A 9401-nucleotide genomic window follows, 5' to 3' on the forward strand; every position below is an offset into this window, starting at 1 on the left:
ATTTCCTCAGTGTCTGTTGTTATGTCCTCCTTTTCATTTCTGATTTTGTTAATTTGGGTATTCTCTCTCTACCTCTTAGTTTGGATAAGGGTTTGTCTATCTTGTTGACTTTCTCAAAGAGAACCAACTCTTTGTTTCATCAATTCTTTGTATCGTTCCCTTTGTTTCTATTTTATAGAGTCCAGCCCTCAGTTTGATTATTTTTTGTCATCTATGTCTCTTGTGTCCCTTACTCCTTTTTGTTCTAGAGCTTTCAGGTGTGCTGTTGAGTTGCTACGATGAAATCTCTCCAATTTTTTATGTAGGCACTTAGTGCTATGAACTTTCCTCTTAGCACCACTTTTATTGTGTCCTGTAAGTTTGAGTATGCTGTGTATTCATTTTCATTCTAGAAAGTCTTTAATTTCTTTATTTCTGCCTTGACCTAGTTTTCAATTAGTGGAGAGTTGTTCAGTTTCCATGAGTTTGTAAGCTTCCTCTTGTTCCTGCTGTTGATGATATCTAGTCTTAACCTGTGGTGGTCTGATAGGATGCAGAAGGTTATTTCAATTTTCTTGTACTGTTGAGACTTGGTATGTGCCCAAGTATGTGGTCAATTTTTCAAAAGTTCCATGAGATGCAGAGAAGAAGGTATATTATTTTGGGTTTGGGTGAAATTTTCTATAATATCTGTTAGGTCCATTTGGTTTATGCCTCTTAGGTCCAGTATTTTAGTTTAGTCTTTGTCTGGATGACCTGTCCATTGGTGAGAATGAGGTATTGAAGTCTCCCACTATCAGTGTCTGAGGGTCAATGTGTGGTTTAAGCTGTAGTGGAGTTTCCTTTACAGACTTGGGTGTCCCTGTGTTTGGGGCATAGATGTTTAGAATTGAAATGTTATTTCGGTGGATTTTTCCTTTGATGAATATGTAGTGCCCTCCCCTATATCTTTTGATTAGTTTTGTTTTGAAGTCTATTTTGGCAGATATTAAAATGGCTATATCAGCTTGCTTTTTAGGTCCATTTTCTTGGAATATCTTTTTTACAACCCTTTATCCTGAAGTAATGTCTGTGGTGTTGAAGTGTGTTTCTTGTATGCAGCAGAAGGATGAATCCTGTTTTTGTATCCATTCTGTTAGTCTGTGTCTTTTTATTGGGAAATTAAGACCATTGATATTGAGAGACATAAATGATCAATGATTTTTTTTTGGGGGGGGTCTTGAGACAGGGTTTCTCCATGTAGTTTTGGTGCCTGTCCTGGATCTCACTCTGTAGACCAGGCTGGCCTCAAACTCACAGAGATCCACCTGGCTCTCCCTCCTGAATGCTGGGATTAAAGGTGTGCACCACCACCGCCTGACGACCAATGATTGTTAATTCCTGTTATTTTGGTGGTGGTGGTGGTGGTGGTGGTGGTGGTGGTGATGTGTGTGTGCACTTCCCTTTTGGTTTTGCTGGTGTGAGATTATTTCCTGTATTTTCACAGGTGTAGTTAACCTCCTTAAGTTGGAATTTTCCTTTTAGTACTTTCTGTATGGCTGGATTTGTAGATAGATATTGTTTAAATTTGGCTTTATCATGGGATCTCTTATTTCTTCATCTAGGAGATTGAATGTTTCACTGGATATAGTAGTCTAGGATGGCATCTGTGGTCTCTTAGAGTCTGCAGCTCATCTGTCAAAGCCCTTCTGGCTTTTAGAGTTCCCATTGAGAAGTCAGGTGTAGTTCTAATAGGTCTGCCTTTATATGTCACTTGGTCTTTTTCCCATGCAGTTTTTAATATTCTTTCTTGGTTCTGAATGTTTAATGTTTTGATTATTATGTGGAAAGGGGACTTTCTTTTGTGGTCCAATCTATTTGCTGTTCTGTAAGCTTCATCGGCATTTCCTTCTTTAGGTTAAGAAAATTTTCTTCTATGATTTTGTTGAAAATATTTTCTGGGCCTTTGAGCTGGGATTCTTCTCCTTCTTCTATTCCTATTGTTCTTAGGTTTGGACTTTTCATAGTATACCAGATTTTCTGGATGTTTTGTGTCAGGAGTTTTTTTTAGATTTAACATGTTCTTTGACCAGTGTATTCATTTCTTCTATTGTATCTTCAACGCCTGAGATTCTCTCTTCCATTTCTTGCATTCTGTTAGTGAAGCTTGCCTCTGTAGTTCCTGTTGGAATTCCTAAATTTTTCATTTCCAGATTTCCCTCAGTTTGTGTTTTCTTCATTGCTTCTATTTCCATTTTCCAGTCTCTTCTGTTCATTTCCTTCCACAATTTTTGTTTTCTTCGTTTTCCTTAAGGGATTTATTCATTTTCTCCAATTGTTTGTTTGTGTTTTCCTGGATTTCTTTAAGGGATTTATTCATTTCCTCTTTAAGGGCCTCTATCATCTTCACACAGTTGATTCTAAGGTCTTTTTCTTGTGCTTCAGCTATGTTGGAATATTCAGGGCCTTCTGTGGTAAGGATAGCTGGGCTCTAGTGGAGACATATTGCCCTAACTGTTATTGATTGTGGGGTTTTATTTATTTTACATCCCTTCCGCAGTTTTCCCTCCCTCCTCTCCTCCTAGTCCCTCCCCACCACCCTTTATTCCCACCCCCCAATACACTCCTCCTACATTTCTGTTTAGGTAAGAGCAGGTCTCCCATGAATATCAACAAAACATGGCATATCAAATTGCAGTAAGACTAATCACCTCCCCATGTATTTAGGTTGGGCAAGGTGACCCAGTATGAGGAGTAGGGCCTCAAAAGCCAGTAAAAGTGTTGGAGATAGCCCCTGTTCCCATTGTTAGAAGTCCCACAAGAGAATCAAGCTACACAACTGTAACATATATGCAGAGTGCCAATATGGTGATATTTTATTTGTGCTGAAATGTGATTTTATTTGTATGTTAATAAATAAAGTTGCCTGGGGGTCAGAGCTAATAGCAAGCCATAGCAGAAACTGGTGGTGATGGTGGTGGTGGTGGTGGTGGTGGTGGTGCACACCTTTAATCCAGATCACATGACAGACAGATCTCTGTGTGTTCAAGGACACCACCAGCATGGAGACACATGCCTTTTTTTTTTTTTTTTTTTTTTTTTTGGTTTTTCGAGACAGGGTTTCTCTGTGTAGCTTTGCGCCTTTCCTGGAACTCACTTTGGAGACCAGGCTGGCCTCGAACTCACAGAGATCCGCCTGGCTCTGCCTCCCGAGTGCTGGGATTAAAGGCGTGCGCCACCACCGCCCGGCTCGAGACACATGCCTTTAATCTCAATACCAACCATAGAGACCTAGAGGTCTGTATAGACAGGCAATGACGAGGAGATCATGTGGTTGAGTTTACAACCAATAAGAAGGCAGAACAGAAAGTCAATAAAAAGACAGATACACAGGAAGTGGGCCTCTTTCTCAGGGGAAGGATGGCAGTGGCAGCGAAGGGTAAGAAAGGGTTTTTAGTATCAGTTCTTGGCTGCTGCTCTGACCTCTTGGGCTTTTAACTCTGCATTTGGCTCTGTGTTTCTTATTTAATAAGACCGTTACACCTACATGCCTAGGTCAGTCCCATGTAGGCTCCCTGGTTGTCAGTTCAATCTCTATGAGCTCCTATGAGCCCAGGTTAGTTGATTCTGTGCGTTTTCTTGTGGTGTCCTTGACCCCTCTGCCTCCCACAATCCTTTCTCCCCATCTTCTGCAGGATTCCCTGATCTCTGCCTAATGTTTGGCTGTGTGTCTGCATCTGTTTCCATCAGTTTCTGGATGAAGCCTCTCTGATAACACTTGGGCTAGGCACCAATCTGGTCACAGGAGATGGCCAGTTCAGGCTACATATCTGCTATTGCTAGGAGTCTTGGCTGTGGTCATCCTCGTAGATTCCTGGGAAATTCCCTTGCACCAAGTTTTTACCTGACCCTGAAAATGGCCCCCTTTCCAGTAGTCTTTTCCAGTATTCTTCCCCTTTGCACTCCCCAACCTGACAAACTGATGGTGGTCCAAGTAGATGTTAGCATGTAGAAGAATGTAAATAGATCCATACCTATCACCATGCATAAAACTCAAATGGATCCAAGTGGATCAAAGACCTCAACATAAATCCAGATACATTGAATCTGACAGAAGAGAAACGTGAAACGGTCTCGAAAGCATTGGCACAGGAGACAGCTTCCTGAACAGAACACCAATGACATAGACACTAAGATTGACAATTAATAAATGGGGCCTCATGAAATTGAAAAGTTTCTGTAAGGCAAAGGACACCACCAATAGGACAAAACAGCAGCCTACAGAATGGGAAAAGATCCTCGCCAATCCCATATCCAACAGAGAGCTGATTTCCAAAATATATAAAGACCTCAAGAAACTAGATACCAAAACCAAAAAAATTCAATTAACAAATGGGGTACAGATCTAAACAGAGAATTCTCAACAGAAGAATCTCAAATGGCTGAGAAACACTTAAGGAGATATTCAACATCCTTAGCCATCAGGGAAATGCAAATCAAAACAACTCTGAGATTCCATCTTAACACCTGTGAGAATGGCTAAGATCAAAACCATAAGTGACCGCTTATGCTGGAGAGGATGCGAAGCAAGGAGAACACTCCTCCGTTGTTGGTGAGAGCACAAACTTGTACAGTCACTTTGGAAGTCAATGTGACAGTTTTTCAGAAAACTTGGAATCAATCTACCACAAGACCCAGCCATACCACTCTTGGGCATATACCCAAAGGATACTCAATCATACCACAAGGACACTTGCTCAACTAGCAGCTAGCTTTATTTGTAATAGCCAGAAATTGGAAACAACCTAGATGTCTTTCAACCAAGGAACAGATAAAGAAAATGGGGTACATATACACAATCGAGTATTACTCAGCTGTTAAAAACAAGGACACCAGGAAATTTTCAGGCAAATGGATGGAACTAGAAAAAACAAAAATCATTCTGAGTGAGGTAACCCAGACGGAGAAAGACAAACATGGTATATGTTCAGGTGGAAGCTCCACCTCAGCCCCTCTCCCCCATCACCCTCTCTCCAAACCCTGCCCTGTCTCAGAAACCCTGCCAAAGGGCAGCTCCTCCCCCAGAGATGCTCAAGACCACATCTACAGTGTATTTAAACTGTCCCCCAGAGACTGGCCACGGGGTTTTTCGGTCTCTTCTTCCCATATCTCTGGGGCCTGAAAATCATCTAGGCGCATTTCACCCATTCAACCTGGACTTTTATTTCTTAATTTGGTTTGATTTGGTTTGATTTGGATTACTGCATTGGCAGAGAGGCTTAATATTGGGGTACAGAAACTTTTCAGTGTGTAATATCACTCATAAGTGGATATTAGCAGTAAAATAAAGGATAACTATGCTACAATCCACAGACCCAGAGAGACTAGGTAACAAGGAGGGCTCATGGGGGGAATGCTCAGATCTCCTTGGGAAGGGGAAATAGAAGAGACTTCGTGAATGGACTGAGGGCAGTAGGGAATGGGAATATTGATTGATTGTGTTTTTATGCCAGCATTTAGGCATCTGGGTTTGGGATGATTATAGGTCTAGGTGCTGTTTTCTGGGTTTGTCTTTGTTGGGTGGGTGTTTTGTTCCTTGGTTTCCGTTTCTTCTCTGGATTTTTGGAAGGTGTGATGGCTGTGTGTTACCTGTTTTACTGGCCTGCTCAGCTGGTATATTCACAGGGAATGCCTGCTAGTGTTGGAGGCTGGGATACCGAGATGAGTTAGGAAGGAAGGTCAGAGGAGAAGATCTTTGTGATCCATTGGGGATGGAGTCAGACAGGAAAGGGAGATTACAGTGGGTTTCCTGCCTCAGAGCTGGGGGTGAGACTGAGTTGGGTGTAGGGATTGGATCTCGGGAGCAGCAGGAGAGGTGTGGGTTTGCTCTTAGCCTACTTGTTTGTCCTGGCCCTTGGGTTAGCCAGGGGTGCCTGCTGGGATTGGGGTCTGGGACAAAGCAACAAGTGTAGGGGTGGTGGCTGTGGAAACCAGAAGATCTGTGAGATCCATAGGAAGGGGGGGGTGAGCTGGGGATGAGACTGGGGATTAGATCTGGGGAAATGGCAAGAGAAAAGAAGGGCAACCTACCTGGTTTTCTGGCAAGTGTGGCCCTTACTTTTATTTTTATTTGCATCTGTGTGTGTGCCGTGTGTGTGTGTGTGTGTGTGTGTGTGTGTGTGTGTGTGTGTGTGTGTGTGTGTGGTGGGTGGTGCCTCTGGAGTCTGGAGAACAGTTTTGGATTCCCTGGAGTTCAGTTACAGGCAGTTTTGTTTGAGTTGCCTGACCCGGGGTGCTGGGAATCAAACTCATGATCTCTGGAAGGGCATCAAGCACTCTTAACTACTGAGCCATCTCTCCAGCCCCAGTTTTTGCAACTTTTAGTGTCTACCATATGTGAGAAAAATATTAACTTTAAAGGGATGTTATCTTAAAAAAAGAAAAGGTCTTGGGGGCGTCCTTATTTAAAATGCAGTGGGATCCAAAAGGAAGTGAGTTTTTTCCTTCAGATGATGGTAGAAATGTATGGAGACACTCTTTGTTATAAGGCCTCAAGAGAAGGTGCTACTGGGCCTGGGAAGGGAAGGGTTAGATGTTGTACAATACACAGAGCACCTCCCACTAAAGAAGAGAAATGCTAAGATTATTTTCACCTGAAATCTGTGAGGCTTCAATTTTATAAATAGTGTCTATTAAATGTAAAAGCAAATGCATTTTTAATAAAACTTCAGGGGAAAATAACAAATTTATGAGACTCATAAGCTGGGTTTCTTGTTTAACTACATTCTTTAAGCCTGTGCAGTTTGCCTCTTAACATGACATTCTCAATATCCAGTCATTGTTTCTGAGCAGAAAACACGCTTGTGTGTTTTGATTGATAGCTGCCATAACATACAGCTTCAAATACCCTTGTCCCTTGAAGAAATAAAGTACTCAGAAGGTGGAAGTGTTTAAACTAGTTCCAGATGGGTCTGAATGCTTTCACTAGCAAAGCATGCCCACTAGTAAAATAGCACATTGTAAGCAGAAAGAACGGGGAAGATAACTGTGACACTGTCATTCCTCCAGTAACCAAGCTCCTAAAACATCCCAGATACAAGGAAATAAGAAACATCTGTCCAGGCCCATGATTCTAATCTTAGCACTTAAGAGGCTAAGGCTGAGGATGATGTGGGTTCAAGGCTAACCTGGACTAGATAGTGAGTTCCAGGACAACCAGAGTGAGATCATGTCCAAAAAGGCAGGGGGTGGGGGGTGGGGGGAGTGGGGTCAGGGTTCAAAACTATCTGATAACAACAGAATATGTTTAGCTAAATTAATATATTAAGTTCTGTGATGGCTAATTTGTCAGTTTGATTAGTGTATCCGTGAGGGTATTTCCAGAGGTTGCTTGTTTTGTTTGGTTTTCGTTTTTTGAAACAGGATGCCTGTGGAGGCCAGGATCTACATTCTGGGTCAGCTTTTAGAAGTCTCAGAAAATGGAACTTCTGCCATCATTGGCTCTTGAGGAATTAAAGTCCTTGAGGCAGAAATTAAAGTTGAAATGAAAGGCAGAGGGACTAAGGGGTCTTGGCATTGGGAAGGAACTCCTCACCCCTGTTATCAGGAAATCAAGGAAATCTCAGAAACGGGATTACACATTTGTCATCAAACATGCTCTGATTTCCCCTCGACTCAGTGTCTAGACTTCCTTAACCTTTTGACCTTCGCTTTCATCTACTCAGCCTATTCACCTGTACCACATGCCTCATATATCACCTTGTGATCTCATTCCCTAATGAAAAGCTCTTTAGAAAAGAGAAGCATACCAAAGCTTTTCATGTAAGCTTTTAAACCTTTGGCACTGTAACTCCAAACATCATCTATTGTTTTATTTTGTTTGTCTACCTGAGACAGAGTCTCATGTAGCCATGCTGGGCTGAAACTCACTGTGTAGCTGAAGATAGCCTTGAACTCTGATCCTCCTGCTTTCTCTATACAGTGCTAAGATTATAGGTTCTCGTCACTACAAAGGGCTGCACAAATAGCTCCTGTAAACATACTTAAATGTGACTCTCTTTAGGGAAACCTCACTCACTGCGTAGTGCTGGCTGGCCTGAAACTGGCTCTGTAGACCCGGCTGGCCTTGAACTTACAGAGATTTTGCTGTCTCTGCCTCCCAAGTGCTGGGATAAAAGACATGCTTCCCCATGCCAGGCTTGTTTTGCTTTTGTTGGCAGACTCTCTTGAATTCAGGCTAGACTCCAATCAGCCAGACAACCAATGGAGGATGACCTTGAATTCCTGATCCTACACCTTCTACCTCCCAAGCTCTGGGCAGATGCTTGCCTCACAAGCAAAAGGTGTTGTGTTCAATATCCTAACACTGCTAAAAAATAAACTGAATAAAAACATAAATCGGATTATTAACTTGCCACTCTATTTCTTTGCACACAATCCTCCAGTGGCTCTCATTCTTTTCGGTTTACATTCCAATTCCTTGCCATTGAGCACAAGACCACGTGTCTGAACAGTTGCCAGCATTTGCCTAAGGGTTTGCAAAAGTCATATCATCATAGGGTGGGGGTGGGAGGAGCAACGATGTGGGTTTTTTTTTAATAGTTATTTTTCTCAAAGGATGTTTACTGACATGTAATATTTTTCAACGATTTAGCACATCATTAAAGTTCTAGTAAAATGAAAATTCAATTAAGTATTTTCTGTACACTCAAGGCTCTTCCTAGCAGCAATGCTTAAAGTACTTCTAGCCCTCAGTGTCCAAGTCAAACATCCATGTCTCTTCCCTGTCCACGGCCTCCTATTACATCTACTCAGTTCTCAATGCCTCACAAGATAAACAGTCCGCTCTTCCCATAGCTCCATGTTCATATATTAATGAAAGGAACTCTGAAACTCATGTCTGTCTTTAGTACTGTGGAGTGGACAACAAATCTATCGACACGTTTTTATTTTCTTTGCGGGGGAGGGGGTGTAAAGACTGGATCTCAAGTAGTACAGGCTGGCCTGACATTCCAGCTGAGAATGACCTTGAATTCTTGAGGGATTATAGGCATGTGCCACCACTCCGCTCGCTTTTCCCCTCTTGTTCTAGAGCAAATATCTGCTATAGAAACACTCAATCCACTGTCCCTTCTAAGTGAGTTTTAACACACGGAGCTTAAATAAAACTCAAACGATTTACGAAAGGTGGTAACTTCCTCCTCTCCAAATTGCACATTTTGTTATACACATGGACCCTTTCCAGGATGTAGCAATTCTCAGCTCACGGGAATAACGGACACTTTCGGAGCTGAGCTACTCTGCTCTATCTACCTTCACATTTGCAGGTGCCAGCCGGGGTACAGGACGCAGACTCCGTCAGTCACGGGACACGGGAGGCGCGCGCACAGTAGGGAGGCCATGCCTGAGCATGCGTGGACAGCAGCGCGCAGGCGCGGGGCGGC

The 9401-nt window shown here is 42.6% G+C and overlaps 1 protein-coding gene across 1 annotated transcript in view; it reads right to left on the bottom strand.

Annotated features, from left to right (window-relative positions):
* Dcdc2 (doublecortin domain containing 2) overlaps positions 1-9382 on the bottom strand; it is a 213257-nt gene extending 203875 nt beyond the window's left edge. Inside the window, exon 1 of the mRNA XM_052728335.1 lies at positions 9271-9382. The gene's annotated coding sequence lies outside the window, so the exon portion shown is untranslated. The remainder of the gene's footprint in view (positions 1-9270) is intronic.
* Positions 9383-9401: the final 19 nt, after the last annotated feature.

Source organism: Peromyscus californicus, unplaced genomic scaffold (genome assembly GCF_007827085.1).
Source record: "Peromyscus californicus insignis strain IS unplaced genomic scaffold, ASM782708v3 Scaffold_8__1_contigs__length_139910024, whole genome shotgun sequence".
NCBI classification, from domain to species: domain Eukaryota; kingdom Metazoa; phylum Chordata; class Mammalia; order Rodentia; family Cricetidae; genus Peromyscus; species Peromyscus californicus.